Below are 21816 nucleotides of genomic sequence, written 5' to 3'. Positions count from 1 at the left end.
AATGCTCAGGAATAGATATAGACATGTAGGTAAAATAACTCTGCAATGAAGACTACAAAATAACGAAAAAAGAACTTAAAGCAGCCACTGAGAGATGGAAAGACCTCCCTCATGCATGATTAACAGAATTAATATTCTTAAAATGGCCATATTACTGGAAGTAATCTACAGATTCACTGCAATCTCTCTCAAAGTACCATTCTTCCCAGAACTAGAAAAAGCAATTCTGAAGCTCATATGAAAGTAAATCATCCCCCAAGTCAAAATAATCCTGAGTAAGTGCAGGAGGCATTATTATACCTGAATTCAAAACATTCTATAGAGAAATATTAACAAAAACAGGATGGTACTGACTTGAAAATGGACATGTAGAAAAATGAATTAACATAGCAAACCCATAAATAAGTGCATGCACCTGTAGACATCTGATTCTCAACAAAAGCACCAAAAATATGTGTTGATGGAAAAAAAAGCCTCTTCAACAAATGCTCCTGGGAAAACTGAATAGCTACATTTTTTTAATTGAAGTGATTCCTATCTCTCCCTCTGTACAAAAATCATCTCAAAATAGATTAAAGGTTTCATTGTAGGATCTGTAACTGTGAAAGTACTGAAATAATACACAGGGATATATGCAAGATATATGCAAACTTATCAGTTTCCTCAATAGACACCAACTGTTCAATAATTAAAAGAAAAAAATGAAAAATTAGAAAGTTCCTGCACAGCAAAGGAGAAAAATCTACAGAAAGGGATAAAATTGTTGCTAGATATTCATCTGGTGGAGAATAAATATGCAGCATATGTGAAGAACTCAAATGTAGTTAACATCAAGAGAATGAGTATTTGAATCAATAAAGGGGCAAATGATCTAAATGGAACTTCCCCAAAGTAGCAATGGACAATAAATATATTTTTGAGTTGCTCAATATCTTTAGCCATCAGGGAAATGCAAATTACATTGAGATTCTACCTAACTCCAGTCAGAATAGGTACTATTGGAAAAACAACAACAACAACAACAAACACTGGTGAGGATGTGTAGAAAGAGAAAACTTTGTACACTTTTTGTGGTAAAGAAAATAGCACAATCAATTTGGAAATAGTATGGTGGCCTCTCAAAAAACTAAAAATTGAACTATCAAATGATAGAGTCATACTAGTCTTGAGTACATATCTGGACCATATGATGTCAACATACAAAGAAATAACTCTATTTCTATCTTAATTGTGGCACTATTTAACTCAACCGAGGTATGCAATTAGCATAGGTATACATCAATCAGTTCATGGGTTAAAAAATTATGGTATACATACACAATGGAATTTATTATTCAGCCGAAAGAAGAATGAAATCAAGTCACATATGGAATGCCTTTGTCTATTCTGGGTCTCTTATTCTTCCAAAATGAATTTCAAAACTGTTTGGTTTTTCTATTTCTAATTCCATGTAGAGTATCATTAGTATTTTAAAGATGTCTGCATTGCATCTGTAGAGTGCTTGCAATAGTATGGCCATTTTCAAAATACGAATAATAATCCAAGAACATGGGTGGTCTTTTCATTTCTAAGACCTTCAATTTCTTTCCTCGATGTTCCATATATTTTTAATTGTAAAGATCTTAATTTTCTTGGTTTTAATTCTTATGATTTTTTTGAGGTTATTGTGAATGGGATAGTTTTCCTGATTGCAACCACTGTTAGAATATAGGAAATCTATTGATTTATGTATGTTAGTCTTATATCCTGCTAATTTTATGAACGCATTTATCAGCTCTATCAGTTTTTCTTGAAGTATTTTGGGTTCTCTAGATAACAGATTATGACATCAAGTAAATAGAGGTCATTTGGCTTTTTGTTTTCACATTGGTACACCTTTAATTTCCTATTCTTGGTTAATTGCTCTGGCTAGACTTTCAAGAACTATGTTGAATAAAAGTGGTGAGAGCAGACTACTTTTATATTGTTCCTCATTTTAGAGGAAATTTCAGTTTTTCTCCATAGTATGATGTTGGCTTTGGGTTTGTCAACTATAGGGTTTATAATGTTGAGGTAATTGCCTTCTATCCCTAGTTTCTCCAGCATTTTTAATATGAGTGCTGGGTTTTATAACCAATGTTTTTGCATCAATTGATAGGATCATATAATTCTTGTCTTTAATCCTATTATTTTGATTTACATTCATTGATTTGCCTGTGTTGGACCAGTATTGCATCCCTTGGATGAGAATGACTTGATCATGGGATATTATCTTCTTGATGTATTTTTGAATGTAGTTGGCAAATAATTTTTAAGGATTTTTGCATTTCTTTTCATGAGTTATAATTGTTAGGCTGGGAAAAAGAGGCACGCAATATGGTTCGTCGCTAGCTCCCAGAAACGCTCCACAGATACAGGTCTCATACAAGGAACCATTTATTTGCGCAGACAAATTCACGTCTGCATGGGAAAAAGGGGAAAAGCAAAGAGGGAGATGGCGGATGGCTCCTCTCAGACATAGGAACTTCACGGGCTGAGAGGAACCAATGGAGGAGAATTCTTACAGACTGACTGATGGGCCAATGACATAGTGGGACGTAATGCTGGAGGCAGGAAGCAACTTAAGCTGGAAATTCCTGTAACGTGAGAGGCGGGCTAACGCAGATTGACAGGTGGTGTGGAGGACTGGAAATTCCTGTTACTGGAGAGGCGGGGAAACACAGATTGACAGGTCCTTGGGAGGTGGGAAATTCCTATCACAGGAGAGAAAGATGGCTTTATATCTTACAATAATGGTCTGAGTATTTACCTGAGTTAGGGTTTCTCCAAATTGCCCATGCTGGTCATAAAATTCCAGATTCAAAAATCCTTCTGATTCAGCCTCCCTGGTAGCTGGAATTCAGACACATGTCACTGCATGCATAACCTTGTAATTAAGGAAGAAGAAATAAAATAATACAATCATGATTCAAAGGCAACACAGCTTAATACACTAACTAGTTCTACATAGTAACAATTATCATGAACACAGAAGAGCTTCTTTCTCTGAAACCAAGAGCTTTCTGTTATGGAACAAGTTGTCTCTTTTAGGTTCAAAGTCTTTCTAAAATGGAAGGATTATACTGCTTTAGTTTACCAGGTTGTTATGAAGATTTAATACTAAACCATACTAAGAGAAATAGCAAAGCAATGAAATAACTTGTTCACTGCTGGAACTATATTGGAATTTCCCCAAAATATAATATGTGTATTTTCACAGGTTCTAATTCTCAATGTGACAATTACGGGAAAATGTTCTGGAGACCAAGTTGTGGTTATCAGCTGCTTGTGCTTTAGATTTAAGAGCAATTCAGTTACTTTTTCTTATTATTGTTATTGTTATTGTTATACTTATTATAAAATTAGAAAATAAAATTGTCCCCTTTTGTGAAGCTCATCACACCAAGGGCAGAAAATTAATAAGTTCCAAAACTTGACATGAACTACTATTATTCCTTCTCTATCATATCAAATGGAACCAACAGACCTTTGTTCCAAGGATGCTTAATCTTCATGTTGTTCTCCAGCTGATTTGGAAGATGGAATCTTCTCCTTTTTCTACATGGATTCCATGAGTCATGTTTAGCTTGCTCAAATCTAAATAATCTACTTTAGATTTATAGCATTTGGTTACCAGATTCCTTGTGAGGCAGGGTTTGAAAATATTCTGATAACTGGAGGCAGAGATGCAAATAGCTTGGGAAATTCCCATCACTATGGAATTTTGGAGGAATACTAGAAGAGAAAATCATGAATGCGAGTTCAAGAATGAATGAGGGGACTGGGACATGGCTTAGGAGAAGATTCATTCCTGTGGATAATCCAAGGGTAACTCCCACACCTCCCATAAAAGAGAAATAAATTTAAGTCCAAGAGAACATGTTCTTCTTTCAAGGACATCGTATCTAAGTGGCACAACTGAAGAGGATCCAATCTGATTCTTCCTTCAATCCTTACATAATTATCATAGAGTATGTTTGCAACATTTGAAGTGTACGTCGCACCAAAAAACTTTGCAGTGTACGTAGCACCAGAAAACTAGACTAAGATATTAAGTAATCATTTAATAAAATATTATTCTAAACTAAAATATTCATTGAATATTTCTTTCTATTTATACATTGATTATAAATTTTCTCATACTTAAAGATCACAGAAAGAATAATAGTTTTAAAGACAGCATTTCATGCTGAGTATCTTTCTCTAATTCTAGGACATTTTATACTAGTCAAATATACAAGGTAATTAGTCATATTGAAATCTTGAATTTAATATCTAACAAAGGGGGATATATTCAGATAATAATCTTAATTTATAAACAAATATTTTGGATTGTAAAGGAAATCCTCTATAAAAAATGGTGTAGTGCACAGTAAAACATGTTGTCTATCAAAAGTACAATGGCATACCTGCAGTGTACCAATAAAGATGAACAGTATCAATAGCATATTGGGTTTAACACAAGGATCAGTGAATTAGTACCCATAGGAAAAATCCAGCTAATAGCCTGTTTTTGTTAATTAAGTGTGTTTGTTTTTCTTTTTCAGTGCTGGAATTGAACCCAAGGCTTCATTATTGCAAAGTGAGCACTCTACCACAGAGCTATGCCACTATCCCCTAGCTGATACATCTAATGAAAGAATCAAAGTCAATATCAGCCATTCATGAAACCAAGAAACAATATATACGTCCATATCCCTTGTACCTGTGTGATGAGGTCCACAACTTTGCTCACTCTTGGCTGGAGGTTAACTTTAGATCCTAGGGGATGCCTGCCCTTCCCAGAGGAAGTTCACAGTTCTTGGCATGTGGACTTCCTTGACACCAAACCAGAAGGGTCTGTCAGTGCAGCTGTAATCTGCTACATTGGGAAGAACTCAGCACTACATACATGACATTCCTGCCTAATGACATAACCTGCATCCAGTCATGAGGTAACATCATCTAATCCCAATCTGAAGAAAAACCTACAAAACTGACATATACCATTCAACAACTTAAATGTCATTTAAAGCACAGCAAGACTCAGGAACTAACCCAGATTAGAGGAGACTAAAGAAAAAAGAAAAATGCACACAATAAATTATGGATCATGAAAACTTCTAAGGTATGTTTTATATTGGTTATAAAGGATATCATTGAAATAATTGGAAAATTATGAATGTTTTATAGATTTGATATTAATATTTAACAAAATTTGATTTTCTGATTTTGATCATTACACTATAGGAATATAAGACAAAAATTTTGTTTCCAGGAAATACAAATATTTTGTCATAAATAGGCATCATGTCTGCAACTCACAAATGTTGAGAGAAAATTGTCTTTGTTATATACATATATTTATATTTATCTAGAAAGGAGAGCAAAGATAGTAAAACATTAACATTTCAGGAATATTTTCTAAGAATTCTTTGTACTTGTTACAAATATTTTAACAAGTCTGAATTTATCAAAATAGAATATTTCTAATAGAAAAATAAGTTTTTATAATTATATCAATAAGTAACATTAAACTTAATAAAATAAGTCATCTATCTATTTAGATTCTATTAAATGAATAAAGAGAAAGTTGGATGAGGCTTAGGGATATATGTAATAGTCTCAAATTATGTCTATATAAAATGCTAAATAATTACAAAGGGGAACAAGGACATCGCCTTTGGTGATTAATGCTAGCAGCATCAGTATTGGGATTTGAAGAGAAAGTCACAGAATCACTTCTGTGATACTCTTGCCAAATAACGCGTAATCTGGTTCCAATCATAAAGAAACCAGAAGCAACAAAAACAAACAACTGAGGCACATTATATGAGCATTCTTCCTTAAGTTCAAAGAGAGATGGAGAAATTTTTGTCCCTGAGGGAGTCAACAAAATACAACAATTAGGTGTATTGCATGAATCTGAATGGGATAATATCATTGTACAGGACATTAGAAAAGTAGTAAAATTTGAAAGAATCTGATGATAGTAGAATATATTCAAAGATATTAGTATTAACTTATCAGTTATGAAGGTTGCATTGTAGTTTTGTAGCATGTTCTGAATTGTAGAAAATACTATAGTAATCATGAATGATGGTGTTGTTAGGGTCCCATTCCAACTAATCCCGGGAGAGTCAAAGTGAACACAAGGTAATGCAAATCACACAACGAGGTTTTATTAAAGCAAGCTCAAGCCTGGACCACAACCAGCCCCTCAGACCAATACAATGGCTGGGGGAGGGAGCGGCCCTGAGTGGCGAGAAAGTACTCTGTTTAAGAGCTTTTTCCAGCATTCATACACAAGGACCTGTACATTATTGATTAAAATTCACACAGCTAAATATTTGTCCTCTTTTCGTTTGTTCCCTCCACTTTATTTGAATCTTATTGGGTCCCGCCAAAACTGAATGGTCCTGGAGGGAGCAGGGAGGAGGGAAGAGTGAATTATGAGGGAGAGGGGTTAGGGCTAGGTTCCCCTGTCCTTGATAGATGGGGTCTCCGGACAGCTGCACATTCCTCAGGTAGATATCTCTGAACAGCCTTGATAAGCCCAGGGCTCAGCACATCCCATTTGACCCTTTATTGGCCCTCGAAGGTGCCACTGTGGCTGCCAGCATCCTCAGTGCTTGCACGCCCTTTTCCTGGGGGTCCGGTTCACAAAATAGCTTGTTTATACAAGAGAGGGGCACGGATGGCACCCCGTTGTCAACAGTGTATGTCAGCCATTTACTCTCAAATGGTTCGGGGGGAAATGTTCCTTTTATTAGGGAACTTTTCTGTAATGCTAAGACTATTTCCAAAATGTCTAATTGTACAAATGAACAAAGAGAAAAAGTGAAAAGTCTTAAACAAATTTTGTTTCTCACCAAGAAAGGAATATAAGTTAGTGCTTAAACTTAAAATTATAAAATAATTAAGAGTATGTAAGTTTGATGACAGTATAATAATTGTAATACTTTAAACATTGGTAGTGAGTACACTACTGTCCCACCAACATATTCTCTGCCTAAATCTCTAGGTCTATACACAGTGATACAATTTGCATAATGCAAATAATCCATCATTAATGTTATTTTTAGATTCACCAAGGTAATATGGATCACTGGATCGTTTAGGTGCTTCTTAAATATCCAGCACTTAGACAGTTTGGGAACGTTAAACTCTGAAATACTGGTTTGCACTTGTACTTCAAATTTGGTCATACATACAAAGAAACAGTTTCAAATATTGTATGAAGTCCCTCCCATATATATGTGATACAAACATATTCTCATTAAGTTTCCACAACATACATTTAGTGGGAAACAATTAAAATGTCATGTCAAATGTCTGATAAATACAATGTTATCATTCATATCATATATTTTTCCCTTAAAACTTCTGTGTATTCTTGTGATGCTTCCAAAAGTAGATGTTTTCTTGGCTTATTAGTAGATCTTAGGCAGACGTTCTAGTGGGTCAAGATACATATTCTGTAGCAAGTGAAAAGAAAAATAATTATATTCTTTACATGAAACATTTCATAGTTCACTAAGCAAGAACCAGTAAACAAAAAGTTAATAACTTATTAGTGTTAATAAGAGTGAAAACCATGTGTGTATGACTATAAGATGACTATGAAAAATAATTTTCCCAGAGTTGCACACTGAATTATCAATGTGACAGGATCAGAACTTCAGGTTTTCCACCCTGCATTCATGAATTCAACAACCTTATGTTAAAGCATATGACAAGTTCTCAGTGACAAGATGAAGATGATAAAAGCCACCCCTCAACAATCAGATCTCATAAGTTCAAAAACACAAAGACAGGCCATTTTCTCACAGTCATGGGTGTTGTGACACGTATAAAGTTAACAGGGCACTACTGGAACACAGAAGGGATTTCTGTCCCAGTTTTATGTCTAGTTTATTGGGTTGAAGTGCTCTAAGGGTTGACGCCTAAAGAATGAGGAGGAAGCATGACAGAGAGAAGAGGTGCATGCAAAGAATGAGAGGTGAGGTGTACAAGTGCTCTTGAAGCTAGAGCAGAGGGGCAGAGTAGGGTGTGTGCAACAACTTGATGAGGATCCAGTTAATTTGGATATTTTAATTCCTTACTAGGAAATTTGAAACTTTTCTTAAGAGCAAAACCAATGACAAAGTCAATGTCAGTGTATCTGAAATGCTTGACCAAGTTTTACTAGATGACTCTGGGTTTTGGCAATAGACCAGAGAGGGTGAAGTCTTTGTTTTCATAGTGGTAGCAGAAGTGAAAAAAGTGTCAATCCAGAAAAAGGTATTATGGACAGTCTGAGCCTTTATAAGCCATGAAAGATGAATGAGTGTGTTCTTCATTAGTAATTTTTTCAAAACTTTCATTTGATTTTTGCAAGAAAAACAACTTAATTCATGTAGAAATCTATTCACCGATCTGAGGAAAGGCATGCCATCTGCTATTTGTAGTTTATTTCAGAAATCACTGAATCCAAATTTAACCAAAGTTTGGCAACATACCTTCTTTAGCTTTTCTAGATAAAGCCTCTGTTCTTATCATCCATCTGAAATAAGACAAATATTATATTGCTTAGTTTAAACAAGAGAGATTATCATAGAAATGATATATTACTCTGAAAATGTGACTTTTTAAATAAAACTTTAAGGGACTAGACCCAACTTGAAGATGGCTTAAAAGAATCACATACACAAAACAAAAATCCTAATTATTTTAAGTTTAGGTAGAGAATATATATGTATAATGCCCTAAACTGTTCAAACAATATTGGTTTATTAAATATAGGTCATTTCAGATGGGTGCTGCTTTAGCTTACTATTGGAAAGGTTAAACAATTCAACTCCTAGTTTATACTGATTGTAATACAGTATGATTCTTAGCAAAATTCCACCCTTTAGAATTTTCTAATCAGTTTTTTTCACTTTCATATAGTTTTCCTTAAAATAAACTATGCATCTCTACCTTCAGAAATTAGATATTTAACATGTATTCAATGCTATCAATTTTTCAACCCATTAAATTAAATACAGAAAAGAAGAAAGAGGTATTATAATAGGTCATAAGAAAATTCTTCTGGCAAAGTTTGAAAAGTTAGGTGGAATATGACCAAACATTTCTTTATTAGCATGGATACACAAATATTCCAGAAAATTCCATCTCCAGACAATAATGCCAGGTGCTTTGGCACATGCCTATAATCCCAGTGACTTGGGAGACTAAAGCAGGAGGATGGCAATTTTGAGGCCAGCCTAGAACTTGATAAGACCCTGCTACAAAACAAAAAATATACAGGAATAGGGATGCAGCTCAGGGGAAGAGCACCCCTAAGTTCAACCACTAATACCACACACACACACACAATATAAATATTACAGTCAGTTTAAACTTATGTTTCTTTGATTTGTGACTTTCCAGATTCATAAACAATATGTAGCTCTTCAGTAGTAACTGATTTCTTCTCAGTAATTGGGAGCAAAGTTTTTGAAACTCATTGCTAATTACACTTATGAATATGCTTACAAATATGTGGAAAATATTCAAACTCTATTGAAAGTACACCATCTAGAGTGCTTTTCATGTAAAAGCTATTCTCTTACTGATTCTTCAAAGATGGTCTAAGGAGAATACTGAACATAATAAGAACTTTGAGGTGATAAAAATACTGTGATATCCAAAGTCCTTATACAGTTTAAATGTGAAGGTGAATTTCTTGGGCTGATGGGGTTCCCAGTCCTGAGTTTTCTTTTGTTTTTCAAAATGAAATTATATTAAAATATATCTTTTGGTGCATTATAATCGTACATATTAGTGGAATACATTACGACATAGTCAAACATGCACATAAAGTAATTTGATCATCATTCTTCACCAGTAGCTTTCTTTTCTCTTTACTCCTCCCTTCCCCTTTGAAGGTATTCTGCAGTAATTACAGAGACCTGTATTTGCATCTTGATAGAAGAGTACTCTGAAGACTTAAAATTTGCCTGCTTTGGCAAACTAATGCCCTGTAAGGCAATCTAGGAAGGACTAGAGTAAATTTCAAGTATTCTTCAGCCTATGCATAAGTGCTAAAAGGTAAACACATCTTTATTCCAGGAAATTAATGGGGAAAATAGCTTCCTTTGCATTGTGTCTCCATTCATTCATTCATCATTTTCTTGTTAAATGATACTCTCCCTGATATTTTCTGGTAAGAATGAATGAGAACATGTTGTATTTGCATTGTTTTTAACAATTTACAAAAATATTTCACTTTTTTTTTTTTTTTTTTTTTTTTTTTTTAGTGCACAGTCATCTAATTTTATGACTGAGAGACACTTCAATCCCGGGCCTTTCATGTTTTTCAGAAAAATATGCATGTCAGCTAACAAACTGATGGACAAAAAATATCAGCTAGTTAGGATCTTATAATTATGCATTAAAAGTTATTTAATTTCTTCCCTTTTTTAGCACATTTGACTGCATTGATATTTTATAAATCTCATATTTGCTCTTCTCTTTATTTGGTTAGGATACAAAGTGAAAAGAAAACATAAGATTGTGGCCCCATTTAAAACAGCCCTGCACTATATTTCTGTGATTTAAGAAGATCATTAAAATTCCATCAAAACTCTAAACCAATGTTTATTCATTTGAAACATTTAATTCATTCAAAAATCTAATTTAAATTCAGAATTAAAGAACAGTTAAAATATCATTTCAGGACTAAAGTTAATGTCTCTTGAAAATAGGACCTCCAGAAACATTATAAAATTGTAAAATTTGAAATTCTTTATAATTATAGATTATTGTGGCCTTTACTTCACATTCATAAGTGAACTAAATAACTCGATATTTCAACAAAGTCAAAACAAGACAAATCAGAAATCTGACTCCCAAAAGATAAACAAAGCATAGCCTACCTCAGCCAGATAGTCTTCAATGCTTTGACATGAAGGCTGTGGGTTGGAAGAAGAACCTGCTGTGTTTTCTCTCTGGCGAGACCTTCTGTTGTATAACCAGTTGTCATTTTTAAGTTTAACACATGGACACCCTGGAACAGGTCTTCTACAGTAAGGACAGGGTAAAGAATCTGTCTGATTTTCCATTGGGAGTCTGGTATTAACTTCCTGAAGGCTCTTATTGATTCTGTGAGGATTGCAAAAGACAAATACTTGGTATTTCATTATTTTTCCCTAAATCACTTGCATTATAAAACAAACAAACAAAAGCCATGAAAATAAATGGAAATTCACAGTGAAAACAGTCTTAACATTAAAAAATCCATCATAATAGAGTAGGGCATACAATCATAGGTTTTAAATTGTTTTAAAGATGTGCATATATTTCCAGGGGCCTCCGAACCCACAAGAAATTCAAACTCTACCAGTGGGAGAGTAATGGCAGGCAGAGAGGTTTGACTTAACAGAAAACACTGCTGCCTTCTTAAAAGGCTCTCCTTATGGGATTCCTGAGGACACCATTAGAAATACTGGTATTTAGAGAGTATGTGAGATGATGGATACCTTTGTTTATTTGACTACAAAGACATTTCATTATACTAAAGTATATTAAAGCATCATGGACTCCTTAACTATACAATTAGAAAATTAGAGTAAAACTAAGCTAGAATTACTTGTATTTATAAAGCAGGTGAATAATTTAAAAAACATCCCTTGAAGACATTTTCAAGCACTTCCTTTCATCATCTACACATTCTTATCAATACCTGGAGAAATTAAGCACTGGGCACTGAGAAATAATTCAGAACAACTCACTGGGGCAGAACAAGACAGCTAGGTTGGTGATTAAGAATTAAAGCAGCTTCCCAGTATGGAAATTCCCTAGAACACTTGGAATGGAATCATTTGACCCAGTTGTCCCACTCCTCAGCATATACCCAAAGGACTTAAAATCAGCATACTACAGTGACACAGCTACATTGATATTTATATCAACTTAATTCACAATAGTTAAGCTATGCAACCCACCTAGGTGCCCTTCAACAGATGAGTGGATAAAGAAATTGTGATATATATATACACAATGGAATATTACTCAGCCTTAAAGAAGAATGAAATTATGGCATTTGCCGGTAAATGGATGAAACTAGAGAATATCATGCTAAGTAAAATAAGTCCATTCCAAAAAAACAAAGGCTAAATGTTCTCTCTGATATGTGGATGCTGACTCACAATAGGCAGGGAGAGAAAAGGAGGAGGGGAGGTTCACTAAATGGATAGAGGGGAGTGGGGGGATGGGAATGGGAAAGAGCGTAGAATGAATTGGACCGGATATAACATTCCTAAGCTCATATATGAATACATAACCAGTGTAACTATACATCATGTACAACCACAAAAATGGGAAGTTATACTCCATGTGTGTATGTATGATACGTCAAAATATATTCTATGTTATGTATAACTAAAAAGAACAAATAAAAAAAGAATTAAAGCAGCTTCCAAGTCAATCAGCTCATCATTTTGTTACCAAGGCATCAGAGGTGGGACCTGTCAATTCTGTTTTTAATTCCCCCAACACTGATCATGGAATTCTTTTTAACCACACTGCAAAGTATACTTCCTTTCAGCCCTGTGAAACTCTTTCCCTATATCAAAAGTAGGCCTTAGGTAGAGAGGAAAAACTGCAAAGATCAGTTTAACTCTCAGCACCATTTGAGGTAACATCAAATATCACAATCAAAAATGGTTAATTTATCAATTGTCTGAATGTGCCTAGGGGAATAGAACCACCAGTACTGTATACTTAGGGTTTAGTTTGTATTCTTTCAAAACATAATTAAACTTGTTAATTTTTCTATGTAAAGAAATGCCTGTAAGTAATTTGGTTACCATATAGCTGTCTGAATTATAAAGCTTCAAAAGTATGCACCTGAAAGTCTAGTAGAATAGTTTAAGAAAACAAATAAGAGAGAGCTATATAAATGCAAAAAGGGGGGAGAAATATAAAATTCTTGGCCCAACGTTTCAACACCAAGTTCATTTACTTCCAAAAATTGTATTGTCTGATTAGCTTTTGCATTCTACTAATCTCATAAACCTCTCTCACTATACAAGTTATGCAGTGGAGACAAATTATGAAGATTAAGCTCTTTTCTTAGCATACATTTTGACATACTTCTGTACTTTATATTCTTCTACATGGAATTCATCATGTTCTTCCATTTGTATTTCAAATTGTAGCTTGTCAATTCTGCATTGCATCAATTTTATCATTGAAACCTCATTATACTTTAACTCCTCTAAAACTTTTGAAGTTGCTGTATGTGTCTAAAGAAAATTGAAAGGACATTTTAAAAAAACTATAATAATTATAACCCAAATAATTATTGTATAGTTACTTTAGTTTAGAATCAATAATTCAGGGAGCAATTTTAAACATGTGGTGAAAAGATGCTGGAGTTTAAATAGTCAAGTTAAATTGCTTTTTTCTGTTGTTGTTCTTTGAGGTTGGATTCCAGGGTCTTGCACATGCTACACAAGTTATCTCCCACTGAACTATGACCTCATCCATGAATCATTCTCAAGTTAGTATTTGTAATGTGAAAATTCAAAGAATTGTAAAATCAATTTAAAAGTGAAGAAAGTCACTTAACAATTCAAGTGTATGGTAAATTGAACTTAACAGTTTTTTTTTAATTTCCTCCTTACAGTCTTATTTATTACAACTATTCTTCAATAGCAAATGATTCTCTCATGAAGTCATCGTTCTGAAAGATGAAGTCAGTTTTTACAGTAATGAAAAATGAAATATTTAAAGATGTCTTCTTGCTCTAAAAACCTACAAAACAATTATCTCAAGGAACATAGAGGAGACACATAAAATGCATGTATCCAAAATAAAATTTTCAGTGAAATGAATTAGAACAAATTAGAGATAAATAAAATAACCTCTGAAAATACAGATGCTTCTTCTTGGTTTTCCTCTAACTCTTGTCTTGTTCCTTGTTCAGCCTCCCATTTTTGCCATACTCCTTGACCATGCTCTATTAGATTGTTTGGCATATATGTTTTGAGGTTTGCCACATCTTCTTCCAACTTCTTTTGATTGCTCTCTAATTTTTCATATACATTTTTCAGGCTTTTAAAATAAGATTCATATTTTTTATCTTGCTGCAAATATTTTGAAAATGTAGCTCCTACATTTACATTGAGATCATCAACCTGCATGAATAAAACAACAGAGTTTGATAATAAAGAAAGCATGTTTAGAATATTTGAGTACAAAACATATTCACAAATTTTGCATGATTTTAATTACAGTAAATTATAATCTACAGCAGCACTCTGATGAGTAGGTTAAGGTAATGTGGTATGACATATTAGAAGTGGTAGAGCCAGTTTTCAGTTGGTGTATAAATTCCTAATCTGGCTATTTAACAAAGAATGGGGAAATCTAGATTCAATTTCATAGCGAGAAAATTATGAACATTCAATGAATGTTTGGATTAGGTGTATTCAATTTTAAACTTAATTTTTTAATAAAGTTAGAATAAAGCCTCAAGAGGTCAATATCTAAAAATATTATATAATATACAACACTTAATTTTAACAAAACAAATTTTAAGCAAAATATTTTCTATTTATGTAAGAATAGGTGCCATGAATGATATACTTCTTTTCTTAGTTGAATTTATATTTCAACAAGATAATACACAATGCCAAAAAAGAAAAAACAAAAGTGCACTGTGGAATAATGCTAAATAGTTCTAAGAAGAATAAGGTGAGTAAGAATCAGAAAAGACAGAAATCTTCATGAATAAAGGAAAAATTATTTTTGTGCCAGTTCTGAACAACTGAGGTCAATGAATGAAAACAGAAAAGACAAGAGATGTAAGGTTGACAAATGGTGAAATCAGTTTGAGTGCAGTGGACAAAATCCAATGGCAGGGGAATAAGAACATGCCCACAGAAAAACTTATAAATTTATGTTCCCAGCCACATCAGCACTAACAGCCAAGGAGTAGAGGCATCCTAAGGCCCATCAACTGCTAAATGGATAAGTGGTACAGATTAAAAAATAAATGTTGTACAACAAAAACAAATGATACTTGAAACAACAAAGATGAACTCTGAAAACAGTATGCTAAGTGAAAAAAATGGTTAAAAAAGAATAAACATTGTATAAATCTACTTGCATGAATGTCCACAACAGACAAATTGGAGAGACAAAAACTATCTTGGTGGTTTTCTAAGACTGGGAAGATGGAGGGAGGAGGGCAGTGATAGCTAAGAGATGTCGGTTTTTTTTTTTTTTCAAGGTCATGCAAATTTTCTAAATTGTCTGTGGTGATGGGTACACAGTTCTGCTAATTGAGTAAGAGACAATGAGCTTTATGTGTTAAATGAGTGAAATGTATGTCTCTGCAATATGTCCCAATAAGGTTGCCTTTTAACTGATTCACTAGAAGAAACTGGATAATTTCTTCACTCTCTTCTTCAGATAGAGGTACCTGACATAATTTAAATATTTGTATGCTTTTATAATACATTTAAATGGGAAAAAAAAAACCCTGATGTTCAATTATTTAAAAATTAACCTGAAATTTAAGGAAAATATAATAGTCTTTCTGCACAAGTAATCTTGAAATATATTCAACCATTACCCACAGATTCTGTAACCAATCACAGTAATTGAAGGTATGAAATAACTCAATTCCCTGGAACATTCCATGAAATGGGATCCTCTGATTTAATCTGCCTTGATAAACCATGACAATAAGGTAGCACTGAAAAATATTGGTTAATAGAAAAAAAAAATTTGTTTCTAAACTCATGTGAGAATTGATACAAAATCTTGACTTTCCTGAAGGTAGTTGTGTAGTTTTTTGATTTTTTTTAAACCATCAATTGAACCCAGGGGTGCTTAACCAGTGAGCTGTATTCCCTGTTCCTTTTACTTTTTATTTTTTTTATTTTGAGTCAGGGATTTTCTAAGTTGTTTAGGGCCTCACTATTTTGCTGAGATGGGCCTCAAACCTGTGATCCTCTTGCCTCAGTCTTCCACATTACTGGGATTAGAGACATGCACCACCATGCCTGGCCCTAAGGGTAGCTATTTTGAGAAAAGATGTATGATTTTATAAGAAAAAATGTAAGAATGAAATTCAGAATTTAAGAACAATTGCACCATATAGATAACTAAATTAGAATAAAATCAATTATCATAAAAACCCATAAAAGTTTTCTGCTGAAAATTGTATCCTAAGACATTTTTTATTATTTAAACAGGTTCAGATCAACTTTTCATTTTTTTTATATACAATTTATTTAATAAATTAATATCATTCAAAATACAGTGCCAGAACATTATGCAGTTGAACATGCTAGTAATGTTTGTCATGAAGCACTTGTGCTCATGTTAGATTGGCGGCGCCCCACTACTGCTAGTGGTTCCTGGGATTAATGCCAGAGCAGCGCTAGTTATCTGCTCTTCTGCACAGCTAGTGCAGAAAATTCCTGAACAGTTCACCTTCCTAATCCACCCCCCCAACACACACACATCAGGTTAAAAAAAACACACCCTGACAGCTAACAGATACCTATACACAATCACTCTACAGTAATGCTTGTTATTAAATTAAGATGTAATGACCTGGTTAACCCACTCTAAATCTTTAAGATGGAGAACTACATCAGCAGCAGGTAGTTATATGCATGAGCCAATGTTAATGTAATACAGAAAGTGGAGACATTTACTGATTAAAGCTCCACACAGACCTGCACAATGAGGGGCTAGCAATTCACGTTGCAAGCCCGGCAACTTAAGTCCACACCTGGTAAATGACCAGCTGAATGGACAACCTGTATTCTAGGATAGACAAGTATAAGTTAGTGGAAAGAGAATACATGCACCTAATAGACTGATCCTGCAGTCGTAGCTTTCCCTGTGTAATACCATGAAGTTATGGAAGATCTTCTTCAACTATAGTATAGGATTTAGACAACATTTCTATACCAACAAGGACATTAGTGTTAAGTGCAGCTGAATTAATTACACTGGAAAAACTGTATTCCAGGACTTCAGAACAGAAGCACAGGAATGAAATTCATATACTGAAATAACCTCAGCACAATTTGTGATATACCACACTAGGAACAGGAAACTACTTTTGTAAGTGAACTTCTTGAACTGTACATACACAGGGCTAACAATGTTAATCAGACTCTTATGCTCTCGAGATACACATAAAAGTTTCTCAGTTATTGAATAACCTATTTCATATTATGGAAGCATATCTTTCTGTAAGACTCACTGATATATATTATACTGATGCAAATATTAAGTAGGGCATAAAAATAAAATTTATCAAAGATAGATATTTATGTACTCATATTTAGTCCTTTCATAACTTCCCATTTAGCAAAGGAAATGACAAAGCACATGAATCAGGTGTGCACTCCCTGAACTCCCCAACTATACTGGGGGTAGCGCAACCATTTCTCCATCCAGTTCAAACTCTTCTGTCCCATCTGGTGAAAAAAGATAAGTTGGTGGTTTCCATGGAGATTCTTCAAGGCAGGATGGATACAGTTTCCCCACAGTGCATCGAAAATCTCTCCCTAAATCCCACAGTACACGTTCAGATATATGCTGCCGCAGAGACCACCGATCAAGTTCCAGATCATATTGGTAGGTGACATACTTAGCTCGCTCATTCAAGTGGGTTTCTCGCATAAACACACAAAGAGAATTTGAGATCACAACAGCTCTAACACAAGGGTCAGAGTATCTCTTAGCAGGGATGTTGGCTGCCATTTTCCATTCATTTTTATTCACATCATAAATTTCCACAGTTACTGAAGACCCATCTACAGTGCCAGAGGGGAGTCTTATGTCAGAATTGGTAGCAATATGTAACCCTCCAATATAGAAAATTTTATCACCGAAAGCTACAGCTGAAGCAAAGGATCTGCTAGTCTGTCTCATGGCCATTTCCACCCATGAATCAGACCTTGGAAAATAACAGTACATGAGGTTCAGTGTCATCACATAAATGCAGTCATGAACCACAACTGCTGCACTCCATTGCCAAGCACAAGGCAAAGGGCTTACCATTGTCCACTCATCCTTTTCAGTGTCATATCTTTCTACAGTCCTCCGATTAAGTTCTCCACCTACACTATCTCCTCAAATTGCATAGATATAGCCTTCACAGCAAACCAAAGATGGCTTTATGCGGACAAAAAAGCATTGGGGTCTTTGGAAACCAGGTATTTTGCTGTGCATCAAACCAATAAAAACAATTCACAGTTCTAAAGGCAGTCTGAAGTTTACTTGTTTTACTGTGATTTGTTTTTGTGTTTTTCAGAGGAACTTGACCCCCTGCTATGTAGATATCATTATCAGGGGTTACAACTGTCCCAACCTTATGCAAATCAGCTGGTGGGCTGCATAATTTGTAAACTTTTTCTGCCTGGGGGCTGTAACAGACAGAAGAGTAAAGACTACATGGATTTTCTGAAGATGCTTCAATAAAAATCATCATCTCCTCTTTAGTCATCCCCAGTCTTGGTTTGAAAAACTTAGGCATGGACTTATAAAGACCTTGAACCACCACAGACTTATCATTGGGTGGCAGACCTTGAAACCAAGCTCTCTGTGTTACTTCTGAAAGTGTATCAATTCTGATTTGGCTAAGAACTGAAGACAAATACTGGGATCGTGATTCTGTGTTGTACTCTAGCCACAGCATAGCAGCTTCTCGAACTGTTTCTTCCTTTTCTACATTTAAATTGTCACTACTGAGAATGTCTATCAGTAGGTCATGTGACAGCTGCATAAATGCTTCTTGGTGATATACAGCAGTAAACTTATGCTTCACCATTCTTTCAGCACTTTGTTTTAATTCTTCACAACTGAAGAGATCAGCAAAACTCAACAATCGCACACAATTCTCTGCATTAATTTTTTTAATTAAATATTCTCGACAACGTTGTAACACATCTTCTACCTGAAGGAAGCAAGCTGTTTCATAAAGTTGTTCTACAGTGCTGTCACTTATTGCCAAGTTACCCGTGTATGCATAAGTTTTTATTATCTGTAAGGTGGCAGCATCCACATTCCTCAGGTGTACATGTGTCTGCTTGCTTTCACTTAGTCCACTCATGAACATAGCCCTGAAATAAGAGCTACATGTTGCAAGAACCATCTTATGACAAGGGAATTCAGTGCCCTCAACAATTAACACTATGTCAGTAAACAACTGCTGTTCATAAAACAGTTTCAACTGTTCCAACAAGGATACAGCATATTCAGTATTGATCTGCCTCCCGTCTTGAGTGGACATGACTGTATTCCATTAATATCTCCCGGAATAGATTAGAAAAGTCAGTCTTGATAGAAGGTCAAGTGAATACTTCAGAAATAAAGGAGATAGTCTGCTTGCTTTTATCTGCAGCATTCAGAACCAAGACTGACACAGTGACTAATGAATAGTACCTTGTTATAGGCTTAAAATCACTGCTAGGTCATCCTGTGTTAATTAGGTTCTTCAGAGTTCTTCAACACAGTCTGCGGATATCCTGCTCAAATTTGCAATTGTGCAGCTCATGAGTAAAAGAGAAAAATACAGGAGGTAGATTTTGTGGCAACATCCTACGTTCAATGATCCTCTGGAGAACTCTCTTGGAACAGGACTTCAAAAATGTATCAACTAAATATACAAACAGTTGCAAAGTTTAGTATGATCAATCAACAACTTTCAAATTCCCATAATACATCTAACAAGATTCCTTCACTTCCGAGTCCCTTAGTCCCTCGATCCGGCCGGAGAACCCCAACACACAGGGCCGATCGGAGGCGGCGGCGGGGGCGTGGTCCTCTAGCGGCGGCCCAGGCCGGGGTCTTGCCTCTGCCTCCCGCCGAGGAAGATTGGCGCCACCGCCTCTTCCTTCGGGTTTCCTCTCGCACCCACCCTCGGCCCGTCAGTCCGGTGCAGAAAGCAGCGTCTTCTGCGGGAGCGCCGCGCGCTCCTCAGGGCCCAGCCGCCGCCAGAGTCCTCCCCCTGGAGCCGCGCCGCCTCGTCAGCCCCGGGCCGCGAGACGCCCCCAGATCAACTTTTGACAAGTACAATTTAAGACATACTTGACATACGACTTGATCTAGTATCTTCTTCAAATCCTGTGGCTCATCTTCTGTATTAAGGTGGTAACTTGAATGGATAAAACTTCTGACTCAGATTCTTCTGTCTGGTTATCAGTCAGTTCTTCTTGAGATTGTCTCAATACTCCTGAGGAAATATGTCTCTTAAATATTTTCTACATCACTTCATGTTAATAATATTTATAACTGAAATTGACTCTGAGAAATATTATCATCAGTTCATCATCTTTCCCTCCTGTGTATAAAATCCTGTTTATTTCTAAATGCCACCAAAGACAAAGAAGTGCTTTCTTCCTGCCTAATCACTGTCATATTCCTAAGACAATAGATCAAGCCCTCTAGTCACTTCTCATTTGATGAAATTACAATGCTTCACAACCTACTGAATTCTCAAACAGAACAGGTTATGCAGGTCTGACTAGTAGTAGTGAATACCATACCGAAGTCAAAAGCATCCCTTTTTTATGAGAGGCTTAACTTAAAAACTGAGTTCTAAAGTATTCAATCTTTTGCTCAAATCCTTCCAGATTTTCATCTTATAAAAAAGTAAGACCTTTCAACAAATGGTGCTGGGAAAACTGGAAACCCATATGCAGCAAAATGAAACTGAACCCTATCTCTCACTCTTCACAAAACTCAACTCAAAATGGATGAAGGACCAAGGAATTAGACCAGAGACCCTGCACCTACTAGAAGAAAAAGTAGGTCCAAATCTTCATCATGTTGGCTTCCTTAACACAACTCCCAAAACACAAGAAATAAAAGCATAAATCAATAAATGAGATAGATACAAAGCAAAAAGGTTTTTCTCAGCAAGGGAAACAATAAACAATGTGAAAAGAGGGCCTACAGAGTGGGAGAAAATATTTTCCACACACACCTCAGAGAGACCACAAATCTCCAGAATTTATAAGGAACTCAAAAAATTTTAAACCAAAATTACAAATAACCCAGTCAATAAATGGGCTAAGGAAATGAGTAGACACTTCACAGAAGAAGTACGCAATCAACAGATACATGAAAAAATGTTCAACATTTCAACATTTCTAATAATAAGAGGAATACAAATCAAAACTACCCTAAGACTTCATCTCACCTCAATTAGAATGTCTATTATCAAGAATATAAGCAACAATAGGTGTTGGCAAGGATGTGGGAAAAAAGGTACACTCATACATTGCTGGTGGGGTTGCAAATTGGTGCAGCCACTTTGGAAAGGAGTATGGAGTTTCCTTAGAAAACATGTAATGGAAACACCTGGAACATTTGACCCAGCTATCCCACACCTAGGCCTATATCCAAAGGATTTAAAACTGGCATACTACATTGATGCAGCCACATTAATGTTCATAGCTGCTCAATTCACAATAGATAGATTGTGGAACCAACCTAGATGCCCTTCAATAGATGAATGGATAAAGAAACTGTGGTATATATATACAATTCAACCATAAAGAAGGATAAAATTATGGCATTTGCAGGTAAATGGATGGAGTTGGAAATATCATGCTAAGTGAACTAAGCCAGTCCCAAAAAACCAAAGAACAAATGATTTCTCTGATAAGTGGATGATGATACATAATGGGGTGAGAGAGGCAAGAATGGAGGAAGAATTAATTGTGCAGAGAAAAATGAGGGTTGGGGAGGGGGTGGGGTGAAGGAAAGATAACGGAATGAGAAAAATATCATTACCCTATGTACATGTATGATTAC

The 21816-nt window shown here is 35.2% G+C and overlaps 1 pseudogene across 1 annotated transcript; it reads right to left on the bottom strand.

The window, feature by feature from the left end:
- Positions 1–16271: 16271 nt before the first annotated feature.
- Positions 16272–20018, bottom strand: LOC306659802 (kelch repeat and BTB domain-containing protein 2-like; annotated as a pseudogene). Its single transcript has one exon. The product of its transcript is annotated as a kelch repeat and BTB domain-containing protein 2-like (transcript).
- Between the last annotated feature and the right edge of the window lie 1798 nt (positions 20019–21816).

The sequence above is a fragment of the Sciurus vulgaris genome (genome assembly GCF_902686455.1).
Source record: "Sciurus vulgaris genome assembly, chromosome: 4".
NCBI lineage: Eukaryota > Metazoa > Chordata > Mammalia > Rodentia > Sciuridae > Sciurus > Sciurus vulgaris.
The sequence above is the reverse complement of the archived record's forward strand: the minus strand, read 5'-3'. Positions and strand labels throughout refer to the sequence as shown.